The following is a 20,458-nucleotide window of genomic DNA, read 5'->3' as shown; positions in this document are numbered from 1 at the left end:
GTTGTTCAGCCGCTGCGCTATGATACTCTGGGACAGACACATGTAGAGAGAGAGAGAGAGAGAGAGAGAGAGAGAGAGAGAGAGAGAGAGAGAGAGAGAGAGAGAGAGAGAGAGAGAGAGAGAGAGAGAGAGAGAGAGAACAAGAACAAGAACAAGAACAATTCTTTATTTTACGAGGGTAATAGAGTAAGCAGTGATCTGCTTTTTTACATCTGGCCCTCGCCCTAAAGAGGGACTAGTCTAAAATTGCTAAAGAATAAGCAAGTAAAGAAAACAAACTACTGCTACATGATTATAATAGAAATGAAAGTAAGAACATATCATCAATTTACATACAATACATTGCTTAAATGAAAAATGTAAGTTCATTTGACATGAGTTAAGAATTATAGAGTAGATTGCACTGACGCAACAACGTTGTAAGTGCCATGCCCATTGACATACACTGCATTCGAAAGAATCAGTGTATATAAAAATAATAATACATTGTTAAAAAGCACTGGTTGTTGGTTTTAACAACCATTCTAGTGACAACAGATGTTTATTTATACTTCATGAGATAAGACGTATATCTGGTCTTAAAAACGTTTGTGCTGCTAGTTTGCCGTAGGATTGTCGGAAGAGTGTTCCAGAGACTGCTACCTGAATAGACTAAACTAGATTTGAATAGGTCAATCCTAGGCAGAGGCATGTTCAGTCTCATCAATTGGCGTGAAGTTTTTAACGTGAATTTGGAAAATATGGTTTGAGGTACACATCCATGAATAATTTTATGCATAAGGGTACCTTTATTATAACTTAGCCTTGCCTTCAGAGGAAGAATGCCTAAGTTCATGTAGTCTATCTCAGATAGGGTCGTTTTCTTTAATAAGACTACTTTAAGCGCTCGTTTATGTAATCTAATTAGTGGTTTGAATGAATTTTCACTTGCCGAGTCCCACAAGGTAGACGCGTAGTCAATAACAGACTGAATATGAGCATTAAAGAATAATTTCCTGGCTTCCAAATTCAGAAAGTGCTTGATTCTAGATAATAGATTGACCTTCTTGGACACTTGGACAGAGAGAGAGAGAGAGAGAGAGAGAGAGAGAGAGAGAGAGAGAGAGAGGGAGAGAGGATAGAGAGAGAGAGGGAGAGAGAGAGAGGAGAGAGAGAGAGGAGAGAGAGAGAGGAGAGAGAGAGAGAGAGAGGAGAGAGAGAGAGAGGAGAGAGAGGGAGAGAGGAAAGAGAGAGAGGAGAGAGAGAGAGAGAGAGAGGAGAGAGAGAGATAGAGAGAGAGAGATATAGAGAGAGAGAGAGAGAGAGAGAGAGAGAGAGAGAGAGAGAGAGAGAGAGAGAGAGAGAGAGAGAGAGAGAACTTGATGCTGATGATGATGATGATGATGATGATGATGATGGTGATGATTTGTAAGTATGTGTCGGTGTTCTTTTTAAATACTTGTAATTGGCAAATGTGATCGCTACGCACGCACGCACGCACGCACGCACGCACGCACGCACGCACGCACGCATGCACACACAAACACACACAAACACACACACACACACACACGCACACACACACACACACACACACACACACACACACATACTTACACAAACACACACGCACACACACACACACCATGCCCATGTCATCATAATATTATTATAAACTCATTTAGAGCAAACTCGACAACTGAAACCGCCACGGAGACAGGCTTAACATGAACTCTGACCTTGGCCTGTAGGTGTGCGGGTCTGGATGGAAGGGTCACAGAGGTCTCCCTGGCTGGTGCCTGGTCACATACATCACAAACATTAAGAGAATGGCATGCAGAGTGTCTCACTGAGTATCCCTCCATATCCCGCCCAACCTGTCTTCTCATGATAGATATCAATCGGGTTTAGTTTCTATAGCAAACTCCAAGTTTGTCTAATTATGTATAAACTCGTGGGTCAGTCCGAACCTGGTTTGCGGAGCAAAGGTACATTTAGTTAGGAACGGCCTTCAACTGTCGCTGGTAGGATGTCACATCTTTTTCCAGAACAAATATCGCGTGCCTCTCACCTTGTTTTGTAACTTCCTGAGCTGTCGCTGGTAGGATGCCACGTCTTTTTCTAAAGCGCTGCATGTCTCTTTGCAGTCCTGCAGCTGTTTGGCTGTGTCCTGGTGACGTGTCTTCTCTCCTTGCAGCTCTTTTTCTAGAGCGCTGCATGTCTCTTTGCAGTCCGTCAGCTGTTTGGCTGTGTCCTGGTGACGCGCCTTCTCTCCTTGCAGCTCTTTGTCTAGAGCGCTGCATGTCTCTTTGCAGTCCTGCAGCTGTTTGGCTGTGTCCTGGTGACGTGTCTTCTCTCCTTGCAGCTCTTTTTCTAGAGCGCTGCAAGTATTTTTGCTGTCCTGCAGCTGTTTGGCTATGTTCTGGTGATGTGCCTTCTCTCCTTGCAGCTGGTTGGCCGATTCCGTGGCCTTTGAAAAAGTTGAAAACTAAGTATGAAAAAGAAGGCATTTATGCTGTTGAATGAAAAGTACTGCAGTAGTAGTTTATACGCGAACGTGCGTCGAAATTGTAAGCATCCTCAGCATAAGATGGATGAACATATAATGTTCCATCTGTTTGGTTTTCACAGTTTGGAAAAGATTAATATTAAGTTCAGAGTTGTTTGGTCAATTTTGAAGGGGTTGCGAATGATTAGATTATATAAGTTGCTGAGTTGTTTACATATCTAAAGTATTTATGGCTGAAATATATATATGTCTAAAGTATAAATTGCTGAAATGTACACATATCAAAAGTATTTATGGCTGAAATGTATACATATCAAAAGTCGGGTTTTTGACATAAGAACTTGCATGACAGTCAAGGTTGATGACTCACGTTCTGCTTGATCTGATCGTCTTTGCGCTTCACTTCCCGTTCCAGCGCCTGCACACGGTTTTGCGCTTGAGTGAGTTCCTGCTGCAGTGCCCTCACCTGTTGAACGAAGCGAGCACAGTCTGAGCTGTGAGGATTGTGAGCCGAGGAGAAGTCGAGTTGTACTCCCATTCTTCGCAATGAGGTGCAATTGAAACGTCAGAGTTGATGAAAGGTGAAGTGGCACATGGAATACTGACAGGACTTTTCACACGAGCTGTTCTTCGTGTATACAATACTGCACAAGAGTCCTTCCAAAATGTAACACTTTACATATTTGATTATTTTATTTCTGACTTTGACAGTAATTTTTGTTGGAGCTTTTCTTTCCGCCAACACATTCCAAATCGCTGATGTTTTGGTCAGTTTTGACAGTCTGGTCATTTGACGCCAAGAAATGCTTTTGGTTCCCCCCCACCGCCCGCCAAAAAAAGAAGAAAAGAAAATACCCGACAACAACGGCCAGATGAATCCTAGCAACAGCATTGCTGCCTGCTCTTTTCAAAATATTTCGTAATTGGTGCAATTGAAGTTACTCTGCCACACACACAAACATTAAGTTAGACCAAACAAGCTCAAACAAGCTCAAACATGATATTAAGGACCTACGATTAACTCCAGAATTAACTTGTTGGGGTAAGGAGGGACACCTAATTCATTTCATGTTGCGGAACGCGTCTGGTAAGCATAATATATTCTTGTACTTGTAAGAAAAGAACAACAAATCCTTCATCTCATTTGACAAGCTGGCATCACCAAAACAAGTGTTGATAACATGATTTAATCATCAGTAAGAGTGAATACTGTTCTTCCCGGTCTGTATCAATTCATAGCGAGGGGAATCGAGTAAAAAGTGTTTTGTATTTTCTGATGCGTGACCACAGGCACAAACTGGAGCGTCCATCACGTGCCTGTCGATTCGGTGCTGGTTTTCTATGAGTTTGAACAAAAACACCAAGGTGCTTATGCTTCTCAACGCCCAATAAAGTGATACTATCAAAATGTAGTTAAATTAATTCCGGATTTGTTAATTGAATTCAGTAATTCCGTTTTATTTTACTTTCAAAGGACTTACCACCAAGTTGCCTGATCTTCAATTTAATGGAAATCTAAAATTTAAATTGTGGCTCTAATAAGGGAATATTCTCGGGATAAATATGTATTTAATTGTGTCACCAGCATAACGTTTAATTACAGAATCACAATGTTTAAGTATATTGTTTGTATGTATAACAAACAAAGAAGCTCCACATTCGGATCCTTGTGTGACTCCTGCTGAGATGGTAAATAAAGTTGACATACAACTGTCTACGCGCATCCAGAGAGTTAATCTTAAAAAATATTGAAAGACGATGGGGATATTATACTCTGGAACTCTCATGTCAAGTTTCATGAAAATCGGTCCAGTAGTTTTCTCTGAATCGCTGTACACACACATACATACACACACACACACACACACACACACACACACACACACACACACACACACACTAACACACACACACACACTCACATACACACACCATGACCCTCATCTCGATTCCCCCTCTATGTTAAAACATTTAGTCAGAACTTGACTAAATGTAAAAAGCAACTCTGAAAATCTGGTACGACACATATTCAAAAACTCAAAATAGAAATGGGTTGATCAGTTTGAGACTTAGGGGGAGTTTTTGTGCAGAGCGTCAAACTTCGACAGCACGATGCAAACTGTTCGAGTCAAAGTGAATAGAAGGTAATACAACAGTCTGTTTGTCTGTCTGTCTGCGTCTGTTTCTATCTGCCTGCTTACCCGGCCACTTGTCCCTCTGCCGTGATTCTGTCTGTCTGTCTCTCCCCCCCTCTCTCTCTCTCTCTCTCTCTCTCTCTCTCTCTCTCTCTGTCTCTCTCTGTCTCTCTCTCTCTGTCTCTGTCTCTCTCTCTCTGTCTCTCTCTCTCTGTCTGTCTGTCTCTCTCTCTCTCTCTCTCTCTCTCTCTCTCTCTCTCTCTCTCTCTCTCTCGTATGTTCGTTGTGCCACGCTCACACCAGAAGTGATGCACTCACCATGGCTTGCACTGAAAAGAGAGAGAGAAAACAAGAACTATAAACAGTGTTTTTTGTTGTTGTCACATTATGCTCTTTCACATCATGTTCTTTCACATCATGTTCTGTCATTTAATAATCTTTGTAAGAAATCTTGCTCCTGGCTTAGTGTCAAGCTGCTCTGGCTTGTCTTGACGCAGCTACACAACCTTGTGAGAGCAAGTCGGATACTGTTTGATAAGTGTTTCCCTCGTTTCACCTCTCACATTCAATAAGTAAGAGAACATTACCCTGATGTAATATTTCTCCTCATTTAAAAGATCATTCTGTCATTCTGTGAATAATAATCAAGTTAGTTATTACAATCATCACAAGTACTCATACATGAATACACACACAAAAGCGCGTGAAAACACACCTGGACAATAAAAACGAAGTTCCTTCGCGAGCGTCGAGAGATATTCAGCTGTCTGTAGTTGATTTCCTTGGGATTCTTCGGTCAATGCTTCATTCAACTTATGCAATATATGCATCAGGGTTTTGCTGCAAATAAACATAAAATACAGAGGCAGCTTTTTTCTACATTCGCGAAAGACATCCGTGTGATAAATAAACCACGCGTGTGTATATATCATGCAAATGAGATAGGGTCAAACTACTGTCTGTCCTGGTAGCAGGTAGAAGACGTTTTGAATTATTTAAAACAGATCTAGGCAATTTTTATAGAGCGACCAAAAAAAATAAATCCTGTTATGTTGTCTTTTTCTGATGACGTCAGAGATTTCAGAAGGCTAAAAGCAGGACCTGTCGCCAAGACGTGGGCCTATACACGTGTAGCCACGACGTCTCTTGTACACTACGGGAAAATTGGTGTGGATTGACAACTGGAACTGCAATGCGAAGCAGACGATTAACAAGCAGATAGTCAATTTAATAAAAGAAACAACGTTCAAGTTTAGATCGAGTACTTCTCACTGATGTGTTGTATGTGAAGGCAACACATATGTGCCTGGAACTGCCTTTGCAATCTTCTTATTTGGAATATTGCGCGATTCATTCTGTCTAAAAACGTGCGCGGAACTGCCTTAACTCTTCAATCCTTGAAAGTGTATACATGGCGGCAGTTCCAGGCATTTGGCATCCATAGCCAGAGACAGAGGGGGGACAGAATGAGAGAGAAAAGATAGAGAGGGAGAAAGAGAGAGAGAGAGAGAGAGAGAGAGAGAGAGAGAGAGAGAGAGAGAGAGAGAGAGAGAGAGAGAGAGAGAGAGAGAGAGAGAGAGAGAGACAAAGAGAGAGATAGAGAGTCAGAGAAAAAGAGAGAGAGAGAATCAAACAATTATAGATTTGGGGTAACCAACCTTTTGGCGTAACGTTCCAGTAATCTGGTGAGGTGATAAAAGTATACTGCGCCTTTAGTTGAGTCCGGATTACAATACGCTACGTTGTCCGGCGTTGTAGCAAAGGACAGGAGAAAGTCTCGCTTGTCTGTAATCACCACACCTTTGACTGGAGCCCCTGATCGCGCCAGATAATGACCTATACAACAACAATAAAATCACTTTGTCACAAAGAAAATGTTTGATTCCAAAGCCATTTAACTCATACTTGTCATGCCATTTAAGGCCGTTCAAATGACTACCTGCCACACATTTCGGATTAACAGGAATCACCGGACCGGCAGTCAAAGAATGTTTACCCCAAAGTAGCCGTGACAAAAACGGAAGTCACCAATTCAAAATATACGAAAAATCATAATTGGCACATGTTGGCAACTTTTACACTACGAGGATCAAGTCAAATTAATCATTTACCCAAAACATGTTTCGTTTAGCTGGCTTGCTTATTTCGCGTTCGATGATATTTATACTAATGACAGGCGCAGTGGCCTAGTGGATAATGCATCGGCCTCCTAATCGGAAGGTCGTGAGTTCAAATCCCGGCCGCGGCCGCCTGGTGGGTTAAGGGTGGAGATGTGTCCGATCTCCCAGGTCAACTTATGTGCAGACCTGCTCGCGTCTTATCCCCCTTTGTGTGTAAACGCAAGCACAAGACCAAGTGCGCACGGAAAAGATCCTGTAATCCATGTCAGAGTGTGATGGGTTATAGAAACACGGAAATATTCAGCATGGTTACCCCGGAATCGGCGTATGGCTGCCTGAATGACGGGTTAAAACGTTCATACACTTAAATATCAACTCGTGCAAAATCATGAGTGAACGTGGGAGTTTCAGCCCATGAACAAAGAAGAAGAAGAAATCTACTAATGCAGGTATCGATCGCATGAGGGGTAAAACAAGGGAGTTTTTGCGTCAATTTCCAGGGGTATCATAATAAATTACAATAACCTGGTGGATTGATTTGACACTCATAGATATTATAGGATATGAGGATATTGGAATATCAAGATAGTATGCCTACATACTAGACGTACTTCGAGTGAAACTTCGGATTGTGCAGGCATTTGTTCAGATGGTATGCAATGTTCCGGAAAGAGTATTATTACCTGCAGCACAGGAACCCGTGAACGGCACCGAAGTTGTGGAAGACACTGCTGCGCAGACCAACCCTGACGGTGATGACAGCCAGCCCCCTTCTGGGGGGAATTCTGAGGGGAATTCCACTTCCCAAGCCATCGCAGTACCCAAGCAAGTCCCATTACACAACTCGACTAAGGCAAACACACGCAAAGGTCGAACACATCTGGCGACTTTACGCTTTGAAAGGTCGAGGTCGTTATCAACGAAGAGAGACAGGGAATCCCTCGACCATGAAAACAGTGCAAACAAACTAACACGCCTTGACTGTGGCGCTGACTCAGCCCCGTGCACCACGATTGACGACGGATTCTGACCCTGCGATGCCCCACGGACTTTACGACTGACGGACGACGAATTTACTTGAATGCTAGCTCGTGTTTATTATGGCGGCCTTATCTATTTCTTCTGTAAAAATTCATGGTTTACGAAACAAAACAAAGCGAAAAACTTTGTTTTTATCATTCAAGAAAACAACAAATTGATATCGTCTGTGTTCAAGAAACATACGTTTCAGAAAATGACGTTGAGCAATGGGAAAGAGAATGGGGAGGGAAGATTTTTTATTCAACGGCAACGAATCATAGCCTTGGCCAAATAATACTTGTTCGAAAGAATTTCCCATTTGAAATGCAATGTGTTGTGAAATCGAGAAGAATACTTGAGCTTGAAGTCATGGTTAACGAAGAAAAGTTGTATGTTTTTAACGTTACGGTCCAAACAACACGACTGAAAGAAGAAATTGTTTTGCACTTCTTGAAAAATGTTTAAGGGAAAAAGCAGATTATCAGAAAATAGTTTGTGGTGATTTTAATTGTGTTTTGGATAATGATTTAGATATCATAAGTGGGGGGAAACATAACGCTTTTGATGTGAACATGTTTCATAAATTGCTGGCTGATTACGGCCTGAACGATCTGTGGCGTCTTTTTCATGTAGATGATAAAGAGTTCACACGGTCACGAAAAACACCCTTTATTGCCAGGAGACTTGATTTTATATTAGCCTGCGATGATGTATTGAATCGGACACGTGATTGTAAGATACAGTCAGTAGCACAGACCGATCACAGGATGGTAATCATGCATTTTAATTTAACACATATTGATAGAGGCCCGTCGTATTGGAAGTTTAATGATAGTTTACTGAATGATTGTGAATTTGTTGAAAGAATGAATGAGTTGTTAGAACAACATATGATTCAAAATGTACATATTGAATCTCAGAGGCACTGGGAGATTTGTAAAGTTAAAATAAGGGAATTTTGTATTAGTTTTAGTAAAAGGAAGAAAATGCAAATGATTGATCAGAAACAGAAGTTGCATAACGAATTAAATGAAATCGATAAAAAGTTGTCCACTGATGTAGAAAACCAACGTTTGTTGACACAGAGAGAAAATGTTAAGCACAAATTAGAAATTTATAATATTCACGAGGCAAAAAGCGCACAGGTGAGATCTCGTGAAAAATGTATTGTAGAAGGGGAAAAAAATACCCGATACTTTTTAAATTAGGAAAAAAACAGGGCAAATGTTAAAGTAATGGATAGATTGTGTGACGATGATGGAACCATGTTTACATCACAACAAGAAATAATGCAAGCGCAAACCATTTTTTTCGAAAAATGTTTGGTACGAAAATGTGTTTTTGATGAAACGAAGGCGGAACGCGAGTTATCCCAATTAAATATTCCACAATTAAAAGAGGACAAGACGAATGAGTTGGACAAAGATATTACAATTGAAGAAATTGGTAGAGCACTTCAATCATTAAGAAACGGCCCTGCGCCGGGCTTGGACGGCGTCACAGCCAGTTTTATGAAATTGTTCTGGTATAAAGTGAAGGATTTGGTGTTTGCCTCCTTAAGCGCATCTTTTCAAGCTGGAGAGATGTCTCCTACACAAAAAAGGGCGGTGATATCCTTAATTCACAAAATAAAAGGATCTATCACGAGATAATTTAAATAATTGGAGACCCATTTCTCTCACTAATACTGATTACAAAATATTTGCAAAATGTCTGGCACATCGCCTTGGGTCTGTTGTTTCTAGTATTATATCAGAGGACCAGGTTGGTTTCATTAAAGGTAGAAAAGCGAGTGATATTATTCGATTAATTGATGATGTAACAGATTTTATGAATTGTAATAATAAGCCAGGTATTCTCCTTGGTCTGGATTTTGCACGAGCTTTTGATTCAATATCAAAGGAATATATGATTTGGGCATTTACAAAATTTGGTTTGGGTGGAATTTTTTTTAAATTGGGTAAAATTATTAATGAATAATACCACAAGTTGTATTAATTACGTGGGTTGGATTTTCGAGGAATTCGACGTATTAACCGGGATCCGTCAGGGGTGTAATTTTTCTCCGATGGCCTTCGTCCTTGGCCTTGAACTCCTAGCCATTAATATCCGCAGTGATCAGACCATATAAGGACTGAATTTTCCATCATTTGATCGAGAGAGAACTATGGAATATGTGTTAAAACTGGCAATGTATGCAAACGACGTAACACTGTTTCTCAAAGACAAACACGACCTGCAGGTATTATTGATAGTTAAACAGTTCTCGTATATTTCAAATATAAATTTGATTCAAAATAAAACCGAAGCAATGTGGTTGTGATCCATGAAGAACAGCCCAGAACAATGTTGTAATATAAAATGGACAAAACAGTTACAGATTTTGGGTATTATATTTAGGAATGATATTGTTGCTTCTGACATTGAAGAAACTGGTCAAAACGTTTTGATAGAATTGGAAGAATTGTTGGAATGTGGTCAAGAAGAAATATAAGTATTAGCGGTAAATTGTGCATAATTAAAAACATTTGTGATATCCCAGTTTGAATACGTTTTTCAGGCACTTTCTGCTCCGACAAAAGTGCTTGACAGACTGAACACTATCCTCTTTAAATTTATGTGGACACGTAAGTATTCAAACACTAAAGCATTTGAGAAGGTTAAACGAACAGCTTTGTGGGATAAATAAGAAATGGGCGGTATTAACATGATAAACATGCATGATATGCAGACATCCTTTTTGTTATGCTGGGCAGCTAGGCTACAGCAAACAGATTTTCAAAATTGGAAATTAGTTCCAAGACATTATTATGACGCTCTTGGAAGTCGTCTGCGTTGCTTTCAATCAACTGCCACCCCGAGACAGTTTGTAGACCTGTTGAGAATAAAATCGAAATTTTGGCAACATGTTTTAAAAAAAATGGATTGAGAAAAGACATTTGATTTTTGTAGAAAAAGAACGATTTAAAAATCAATGTTTGTGGAATAATGCAGGTATTGTTTTTAAAAGAATGTTTTGTGTTTTGAAAATTGGATTAAAGCTGATGTGAATGTTGCACGTGATTAACAGCTATTGTGTTTTCAGCGTAGCAATAGGGTCCGATATTTAGACGAGACAAGTATAATGCCGACGAGTCGAAGACGAGTCGCATTATACTTGTTCGAGTCTAAATATCGGACCCTATTGCTACGCTGAAAACACAATAGCGATTATATAGCTGTTATGACGTTGATTTGTTGTTCCAAACTTACAAAATGATAGTTTTTGCGTCGATGCGTTGATCTCAGGTTTTGATAGCAGACAAACTTCTTACGCGCATCATGTTCGCGCAGACATGCACACCGCTACACGCTTTCTGACTTTGGAAGAAAAACTGACTCCAAGTGCATTCGACTTCACAACACAGTTGTTGAAACAGCTTTTTAAGTTGTCAGTGTATGCTGTTGTCGATAGAAACATCGCCGTGGTACAGATGGGTAAACCGGAATCATGCGTCGGCCATTTTTCTCAATATGCTTTTGGATATTGAGTAAAATGGCCGACTTCCGCCGCATTATGCTTTGATGATCGGAAGAGACCATCCAATCACAGCCCCCGAATTCCCCCACGTGTTCATCAGAATAGCTATATAATCACATCCCGTTGCGTTGCCTATGACAGGGGGGCCCTGGTAGCTCAGGTGGTAGAGCACTGGACTTGTGATCGAGAGGTCGCTGGTTCGAATCCGGGCCGGGACGGACACGGGTCAACTTTATGTGCAGACCCAGAGACGGTATCCATCTCCCACCCCCGTGTCACCACAATGGCACGTTAAAGATCTTGGTCATTCTACCATAAGTGCAGATGGCTGATACCACCTAAACACGCAAACATCAAAAGCCGTGAGGGCGTAAAAACTCGAATCGTATAAACCAATTCATGTCCAATATAGGCAATTAAGACCTGACGGACAATAAGCCCCTTAAAATTTACTTACTGTCCCGCATGAACAGATTTGTACCACTGTTGGTTATAGCGCCACACGGCTTTTTGAGTATAATGCTTTGCACACGGCCCTCCGCGCGCGTGCGCTGCGAGAGGACACAGCCTACGGAAACGCGAGTGACGAATCTGGGCCCTGTCTACAAGACCTGTTAAAAAAACCTTCCCCCAAACAGTTCCGCGCTATTTTAACAAATGCAAAAGCAAGCGTACCCTGCTCTGTAAAATTATGGTTACATACATATAATATTTCCATTGACGAGAAATATTGGCTCTTGGCAATTAAATGTACAATTGAGGAAAGATTAAAGTTGCTTCAATGGAAAATATTACATATTTACCCCACAAACATTTTACTCCACAAGATGAAGTTGAAAGAAAATAATTTGTGTAGTCTTTGTAACGAAATAGATTATATTGAGCACTATTTTTGGAAATGTAGAAAAATAAAGTTATTTTGGAAACATGTTATTAGATGTATTTTTGTTAATACGAAAGAAAATGTTATATTAACAGAACATGATGTATTGTTTGGTTATTTACCAGGAATGCATACCCCAACAAACAAAATTATAAATCATATTTTGTTGATAGCAAAAATGTGTATCAGCAAGTTTAGATATGGTAGGCCTATTGATTTAAATGTAATGTTTAATTGCGAATTAGGGTTGAGACGTTTGAGTATTTTGTAAATGAAAAGGTTTAAGTATATGTGCATATGCATATGTATGTGTGTGTGTGGATTCATAATTATGTTGATGTCGCAAATTTTGACACCGCAGACACAACCGCATAGATTAATACATTCTTGTCCATTTATGTATTGTAAGAATTCGCGCCAAAAGTAAATGTTAAATGTGTTTTGCCACAGATTAATATACAGTTAAACATACAGATACCAAGTGTGTTATATAATATTATTGTTTATCGATTAAAAGGGCACGCTTAAGCGTCTTCCCAAAAGTTTTTAAAAAAAAGTATTCATAAGTATTTGTATCTGCCATAAGCTTGTTTGCTTTCGAAATAAAAGACATGACTTTGACTTTTCTCTCATAAGTTTATATGGCTAGCAAATGTACGCCAGTGGTTACAGGCAATTGACACTTTGGCTATGAGTTTAATTCAATAGTTCAATTCTTGATTTGGTCTATAAATCTCGAGCGCATTGTGATGTCTCAATAACTTAGATAATAATTAGAAGAAGAAGGAAATACCTTTGTGGCCCTCCCCTCCTCGGCAGGCATCAACGAAGAACACTTTGGGTTTTCCAGCCAGGGAGCGACACTGGGTTGAGTAGACGTACTCCTGGAGTTCACTGATATTCACAGTGTGATCGTCAGCTCCGCAGACTCCTGTCTTGTTTCCATGGGAACTTATGCAGCAGACAAAGCAGTCATAGTTGGAATGGTCTTCTTTTTGAATATTTTCCATCCGTGTTTTCATCTGCGCGCATGTTTGATTTTCAAAATATCTCACATCAAAGCCCAGGTCCTTGAACGTGCGAGTGAGGTTTTCTGAAATATTTGTTGCACACACACACACACACACACACACACACACACACACACACACACACACACACACACACACACACACACACACACACACACACACACACACACACACACATACACATACACACACACACACAGGCACACACATGCAAATTAATGTTCCTGCCATAATCAGATGGAATGAAGAGACCACAGGCTGTGTTAAGAAATGTAAGATAAAAAGGCCTTCCAAAGACCCTATAAAATCACCAAGGTACAACATAAAATATATCCGTCATGTAAATCCCGATTAAAACACTTACCTTTGTCGGCGGGCCCAGTGTCCAATCGGCGAAATCGGTTGAATTTTATGTTATTGATTATCAAACAGATTCCTGAAAACAAAAAAATACACAATCATTTAAAACTCAAAGTTATTGATTTTGAAACAGATTCCCGGAAATAACGATACGCAATTATTTTGAACTGAAAGTTCTTGATTATTAAACAAGATTCCTCATGCATTTTAGATTTGGTGAAGATTTTGTTAGATGGGTGAATGTATTGATGAGCGAAAGTAAAAGTTGTATTGGTTATGGTGGGTAGATAAGTGATTATTTTACAGTTGATGCTGTTGTAAGACAAGGCTTCCCCTTTTCTCCTCTAGCTTTTGTTTTGGCAATCGAGCTACTGGCGGTTCGTGTTAGATTTACTGTTAATATTAAGGGTGTTGTGTTAAAACATAGTACGGTAGATAATCTGAGCTGTGTTTTGAAGATTCTGTTGTATGCAGATGACGTAACACTGTTTTAAAAAGATAAAGAGGATATAAACGCAGTAATGCAATTGTTGAGTTTAATTGCCAAAGTGTCTGGTTTAGAAAAAAAACCGGGAAAAACGGTGGCAATGTGGGTTGGTTTTAGAGGCCGTGGTGACGAATGTAACGGTTTAGTATGGAAAGATAAGGTGAAAATCCTCGGAATTGTGTTTTGTAATTCTGCTGCAGCTTCCACCCTTGAAGAGAACTGGTCATCCTGGATAAATAAGATTTTACAGATTGTGAATAGTTGGCAAAGACAAAATTTAGGTTATTATGGAAAGTTGTGCGTTATACAAAATGGTATTGTTCCTCATTTTGTTTACGTAATGAAGGCATTATGCCTCCCAGAAACTGTTTTGGAAAAATTGAATACCCTTTTATTCCGTTTTTTATGGAAAAAGAAAAACACAAATAAAAAAGGATTTGAGAAGTTTAAACGCTGCGTTTTGAAAAGTCAGAATGAAACAGGAGGCATTACAAATGATTGATTTAAAAGTTATGCAAAGGTCCTTTTTACGTGAATGGGTGTCTAGATTAAAAACATCCTCATTTGAAGATAGATGGATTTTTGTACCATCCTTTTGGTTGTCTCAGTTTGGAAAAGGTTATGTGTGTTTTAAGTTTAGAGTGCATTGGAAAGCGTTGAAAGGCCTCGTTTTGATAAAACCCTTATTGTGGAGAGAAGTGTTAAAAGTTTGGGTTCAAAATGTTAATTTGTCACGTGATGATGTTTATTCTGAATGTATATGGAATAGTATTCCCCCCTATGCTTCTTTACCTCTATAAACTTGTAGGGCTAGTTATTTTTCGATAAACACCCAGCAACCAAACAAATAACGAGCCAGCCACAGCCTGAATCCTCGATAGCGCATGGGTTAAGAAGCTGTTCTGTGTCGGTACTACTTTTGCGACTAAAAAGTTCCGAACGCTCTAATGTACGAAATATACATCTCCGGAGCAAACAAAACGAACGCACCGCATTTAAACTAGCACCTACAGGCTTGAACACATGAATCTTCATAATTATAAAATCCATGAGTTCGGTTGTTTTTTGACTCGAAATCTAACAGTCACCCTGCAAGCAAGTTCCAAGGCAAGTAACTCTTACACTGTGTCCAGCGACAAGAGTAGTTCCCCTTTCAAATTTCTTTGCATACAGTTTCTTCGACGAAAGACAGCAATCCGACGGTCAGTTTTCAACAATATTTCATTTTATAAACAGATCACACATCCCACCAAGTTTAAGAACATAAAGCGGTGTCATACACTGTTTTGCTCCAGAAAACCGAACTTCATACACTATTTGTGACCCTCCACCACGCGCTAGGCTTAATAAAAGTCCGAGGAGTGTCTGGTAACAGTGTGAGGGTCACCTTAATCACAGGCTTATAACTCGAACAGTTTTCGCTCTTTTCTAAAACGGTTTTCACCACTGGATAGAGCATAAAAACTCTTTAGAAAAATTTAAAAATATGATAATCATGCAAAGGTGACATGCGACTCATTCCGTGGTGGAGGGTCACATTTAACGGTGGAACACGGGTGCAAAAGTTCGTCTGCTTAATTCTATTCGGGGAAAGAAAATTTCCATGGCGATACCAAAACATAAACACAACACACAATATCTGCCTTTACTGCCACAGTAGAATAACAACGTAACTGTGTACTTTGTATTAGTCCAAAACAGGGAAACTGACTTGAATTGTTAACAGAATCGAATGATTTTCACGGAACTATACAACAACGCATTAATTAATCGCCTGCGCAGGTAGACTAATTGAGTGAATAGGATTCGATCAAACTTTAGCATAAAAACTCCTCTTTTTTCTGATTAACTAAAGAAAGGAGGAATAAAGAGGTTACACACCTCGTCTCAGTGAATATTACAAATAATGGTCTCAGTTCGCGGTCATGAAAAAGCTCGCTGAATCATTTTTCATGATCCGCCAACTTCGACCATTATTTGTAATATTCACTGAGACTCCGCATGTAACCTCTACATAACATGATGTTTATCAAAACAACGGGTTTTTTACATTTTGTGTGTGTAGAGCGATTCAGAGAAAACTACTGGACCGATCTTCATGAAACTTTACATGAGAGTATAATATCCCCACCCAGTTTTTTCGTTTTTTTTTAATAAATGTCTTTGATGACGTCATATCCGGCTTTTTTTGTGAAAGTTGAGGCGGCACTGTCACGCTCTCATTATTTAACCAAATTGGTCAAGGAATTTTCGACAAAGACTTTGGTATTGCATTTCAGCTTGGAGGCTTAAAAATTATTCAATGAGTTTGCTCATGAACGTTTTCATTGAAATCAATTTTTCGCAAACAGATTTGTATTCATCATCTTCTCCTGAATTCAAAAATATATAGATATGTCATGTTTACTCTAAAACTATGCTCAGAATGAAACGAAATAGCTTCAGTAAGTACTACCGGTACGGACGCGTGCTTCGCGGAAGCGGGAGTGACCCGTCTCGGTCTTCAGTATGGTTTGTGGTGTTGATCTTGACTAAATGTCTTTATATCGCTTCACGCGACTTGTTTAAATCTTGGGCTCAACATGGTATAACACATGTAACCGACTTTATGGTCGGCAATGACTGTTTAACAATTCAACAAGTTGGAAACATTATTTGGTTCACCCCCTCCCTTTTTCTGCAGTATAAGGTGGTCCATAATGTGGTTAAATTATTTGTCAAGAGAAATTCAGATCGCGTGTTGGTGCCTGAAAATTCCGATGATTCTCGACTTTTACAGTTGGAGACGTTTTGATTAAAGCTCGCAAGTTTAAAGAGTATAATTTATGTTAGCTAAAGATTACCAGAGACCATGTTGTGTGAATTTTAGGTTACATAGAGCTTGAACAATGACCACGAGTTGATTACTGGAAAATAAACCACGAGTGGGTATTTGCAGCCGCTTGGTAATTCACTCGTGTGTACGAGTGAATTACCAAGCGGCTGCAAATACCCACGAGTGGTTTATTTTCCAGTAATCAACGAGTTGTCGTCATTGTTTAAGCTATTTATACAACGAACAACACGGGTCGAACATGCAGTCATGCAGACGACTTTAATTTGTAGGCAATTTCATTTCAGCCTAATCACTCAGAGTGTCAAATGCGCGTCATTCAAATAGTCCCTATTCTTTTACTTTATTCTTAGTCTCCGACTCGTCGGCATTATACTTGTCTCGTCTAAATATCGGACCCTATTGCTACGATTAAAACACAATAGCGTTTATATAGCTATTCTGACATTACATTCTGTGTTAAAATCATGTTTTTGTCAGCAACAAGGACCAGAATGGTCCATGTCGCTGATTGCAGACGACGGTTCCCTTTCCGCGTGAAGCCACGGAAATAACCGAACATTGAAAAACCCACGGACATGTATTACGGAGAAAACTCGGGATAACCGGATGTTTAGCATTACGTCAATATGCTAGGAATCATATGACGTCATGACGTATCATGCTTGCCTACGTAGATTGTATGTTCGAAAGTCTGACTTCTGTTGTGAATTCGCGTGGTGAAGACTGCGGTAAATCTGTAGATGATAAGAGAACAAGGATTGTCTCAGAAGAAACGACTAAATGTTTCAGACCGGTAACTTCATTTCAACATTGCACTATATAATGGACGTTCTATGTGACAGGATAGTTTGCTGATTTTGTGTTAAACATTGGAGAGATCGTCTGCTAGAATCAGAGATAGGTCGCTTCAGATTGCAGCTTCTGGAAATGTGCAAGGTTTGTTGCCTGTTAAAGAACTGGATTTTACACGTAATGTATGTCATGTTCAGTAAGCAACAACAAAAAAACAAACAAAGCAAATGGCATCGTCTGTCGACTAGTCGCAGAAACAAACATGGCGAGGTATGAGTGTACACGTCAGCCATTGTTGTTACAGTTTTGAGTCAACGTTGTATTCTTCCGGAACAGGGTCCAATCGTCTAGGTTTCAAATGATGTCATGTTCTAAAATTAAATTCTAGTATTGATTATATTTTAGCCCTCTTTATTCTTACTTCGAATAATCCACGTGTGATTTTGGTGTAATCAAAGTAGTTTGTTCTAATTTCTCACTTGTCTAAAAATAATCAACTAGATTTAATCCACCCCTCGGTTGCATTACAGGAGTTGTATAAATAAATTTGATGTTGAAATTACCGAGATGCACTGGCTTATTGTGAGGAAAGTTTCCACTGAAACGAGATTGAGAGAAATGCACTGGAAAATGTTACATAATATTTATCCAACCAACATAATATTATTTAAAATGGGTATTGTTAATAATAATGTTGGTACATATTGTCCCAATGTAATATTGAACATTTAATTTTTGATTGCCATAAAATACATAACATCTAGTCAGATGTTGTATGTATAGTTATTAACAAGTTTGACGTTCGTATAGTAATAAATGAAGAAACAACTCTGCTGGGCTTCACACCACGTGAAAATATTTCCCTTCAGGCAGTAGAATATATAAATTATTTGATAATAGTCGCTAAAATGTGCATTGGCATATACCGTTACGGTACACCTATGACTTTATGTTGTATGTTTGATCAAGAATTTGTATGTTTGATGTAGAATTGAGATTAAGACAGTTAGAATGATTCCATTGAAGAAAAGAGACCAATTAAGAAGGATGCTCCCCGCCCAAAATAAGAAAGAAAAAAAGAAAACAAAAGAAAGAAAGAAAGAAAGAAAGAAAAAAAGAAAGAAAGAAAGAAAGAAAGAAAGAGGCAAAAAAGAGCCTGCATGAAACTGAGGTAAAAAAAACAAAACAAGTCGATCGCGTAAGGCAAAATTACTACATTTAGTCAAGCTGTGGAAATCACAGAATGAAACTGAACGCACTGCATTTTTTCACAATGACCGTAGTCCGCCGCTTGTGCAAAACGAAGTGAAACTGGCGAGCCTGTTCAGCGCGGTAGTGGTTTCGCTGTGCTGCAAAGCACGCTTTTCTGTACCTCTCTTTGTTTTAACTTTCTGAGCGTGTTTTTAATCCAAACATATCATATCTATATGTTTTTGGAATCAGGGACCGACAAAGAATAAGATTAAATTGCTTTTAACTCGATTTCGGAAATTTTATTTTGATCATAATTTTTATATTTTTAATTTTCAGAGCTTGTCTTTAATCCAAATATAACATATTTATACGTTTTTTGAATCAGGAAATGATGTAAACTAAAATGAACGTAAATTTGGATCGTTTTATATAAAAAAAAATATTACAATTTTCAGATCTTTAATGACGTAAGTTATTAATTAATTTTTAAGCCATCAAGCTGAAATGCAATACCGAAGTCCGGCCTTCGTCGAAGATTGCTTTACAAAAATTTCAATCAATTTGATTGAAAAATGAGGGTGAGACAGTGCCGCCTCAACTTTTACAAAAAGCCGGATATGACGTCATCAAAGGTATTTATCGAAAAATGAAAAACATGTCCGGGGATATCATTCCCAGGAACTCTCATGTCAAATTTCATAAAGATCGGTCCAGTAGTTTGGTCTGAATCGCTCTACACACACGCGCGCACAGACAGACACACACACATACACCACGACCCTCGTCTCGATTCCCCCTCTATGTTAAAACATTTAGTCAAAACTTGACTAAATGTAAAAAAGGATTCCTGAAAACAACAAAATATTTCTTGTAGACGTAAACAGATGACAAGCTTAAAACATCAAGTATGCAGACATTGAGAGCTAGATCAAAAAGCAGGTATTGACAGCACTCATAAAGCCATGAAACAGTTTCCGCTCAGACATAGATTGCCGGAGTGCCCAGCTTGATAAACGAGGGCTCCATTCACCATTGGCGCATTCGCTCTGACCCATAGGAATTGCCTTGAACATCGTTTCAAAGAGCGTATTGTTATTTGATGAACTGTACCACATATATCAACTGATTTCATCAGAGAAAAACATTACAACTGAGCTAGGTCACATGCAACATTGGCCAATAAATTCTAAGCTCAGGTGACACCACATTGGAGCTTTTACCTTCTGAGGACTAAATACCATACCCGTACCCGAGAAGGCTTTCCCCTTGGCAATGTTACTGCTTGAGCCTGCTGTTGGCTTTCCGCCTTCGATCATGCCCATTTAATGGCACAGTGCAGCTCACAGCCTTCGTTTTGCATTTGTGTTGCAGCTGAGTGCATTTACAGTTCAAAAATCCTCTTATGGTAGTAAAACAAACCCAAAACTACCCAACGACGACATCTGTGAAGCTCGACAGTTTCTTGTTCACGCGAGTGCATAAATTACGTGGTGTTTGGTCGGAGTTCGATTCAACTGAGTGATTCCGGCCTCCATTTTGTTTTAAACAAACTCATGATGATGTCTGACATAGTTTGCTAGTGACGTGTCTTT

The 20,458-nt window shown here is 39.3% G+C and overlaps 1 protein-coding gene and 1 non-coding gene across 2 annotated transcripts in view; one reads left to right on the top strand and one right to left on the bottom strand.

The window, feature by feature from the left end:
- The window catches only part of LOC138947803 (uncharacterized), a 217,600-nt gene that overhangs the window by 13,474 nt on the left and 183,668 nt on the right, over nucleotides 1-20,458 (bottom strand). The window lies entirely within an intron of this gene.
- Trnat-ugu (transfer RNA threonine (anticodon UGU)) lies at nucleotides 11,429-11,501 on the top strand. Its single transcript has one exon. It is a non-coding gene; the product is annotated as a tRNA-Thr (tRNA).

Source organism: Littorina saxatilis, linkage group LG14, assembly GCF_037325665.1.
Source record: "Littorina saxatilis isolate snail1 linkage group LG14, US_GU_Lsax_2.0, whole genome shotgun sequence".
NCBI lineage: Eukaryota > Metazoa > Mollusca > Gastropoda > Littorinimorpha > Littorinidae > Littorina > Littorina saxatilis.
This window is presented reverse-complemented; position numbering and strand designations above follow the sequence as displayed.